Here is a 1197-nt window from a genome sequence, read left to right as displayed (position 1 = left end):
GAATCTCCATACTGCTTTCCAGAGTGGCTGACCCAGTTTGCATTTCCATTAACAGTGCAAAAGAACTCCTCTTTCTCTGCATCCTTGACAACATGTGTTGTTGAGTTGTTAATGTTGGCCATTCTGATGGGCGTGAAGTGGTATCTCATTGTGGTTTTGATTTGTATTTTCCTGAGGATGAGTGACAGTGAACATCGTTTCATGTGTCTGTTGGCAATGTAGATGTCTTCTTTGAAGAAGTGTCTGTTCAGGTCTTCAGCCTGTTTGTTCACTGGATCATTTGATTTTTGGGTGTTGATTTTGATAAGTTATAGATTTTGGATACCAACCCTTTATCTGATATGTCGGTTGCAAATATCTTCTCCCATTCTGTCAGTTGCCTTTTAGTTTTGCTGATTGTTTCCTTCACCATGCAGAAGCTTTTAATTATGATGAGGTCCCAATAGTTCATTTCTGTTTTTGCTTCCCTTACCTCCAGAGATGTGTTGAGAATGAATTTGCAGCAGTCAAGGTCAAAGGGATTCTTGCCTGCTTTCTCCTCTAGGCTTTTTTTTTTTTTATAGTTAATTGTCAAATTTGATTCCATATAACACCTAGTGCTTCCTGCACAAGTGCACCCCACCATGACCATCACTCCCTTCCCTCCCTCCCCCTCCCCCTTCAGTCCACGGTTCATTTTCGGTATTCAATAGTCTCTCATGATTTGTGTCCCTCACTCTCCCTAGCTCTCTTTGCCCCTTCCTCCCCCACCATGATCCTCTGTTAGGTTTGTCCTGTTAGTCCTATGAGTGAAAACATATGGTATTTGTCCTTCTCTGCCTGACTTATTTCACTTAGCATGACACCCTCAAGGTCCATCCACTTTCCTACAAATGGCCATATTTCATTCTTCCTCATTGCCATGTAATACTCCATTGTATATATATATACCACATCTTCTTGATCCATTCATCATGTGATGGACAATTAGGCTCTTTCCATGATTTGGCTATTGTAGAAAGTGCCACTATGAACATTGGGGTACATGTGCTCCTATGCATCAGCCCTTCTGTATCCTTTGGTTATATCCCTAGCAGTGCTATTGCTGGGTCGTAGGGGAATTCTATCAATAGTTTTTTGAGGAACCTCCACACTGTTTTCCAGAGCGGTTGCACCAGTTTACATTCCCACCAACAGTGGAGGGTGCCCGTCTCTCCA

Source organism: Suricata suricatta, chromosome 10, assembly GCF_006229205.1.
Source record: "Suricata suricatta isolate VVHF042 chromosome 10, meerkat_22Aug2017_6uvM2_HiC, whole genome shotgun sequence".
Classification (NCBI taxonomy): domain Eukaryota; kingdom Metazoa; phylum Chordata; class Mammalia; order Carnivora; family Herpestidae; genus Suricata; species Suricata suricatta.
This window is presented reverse-complemented; position numbering follows the sequence as displayed.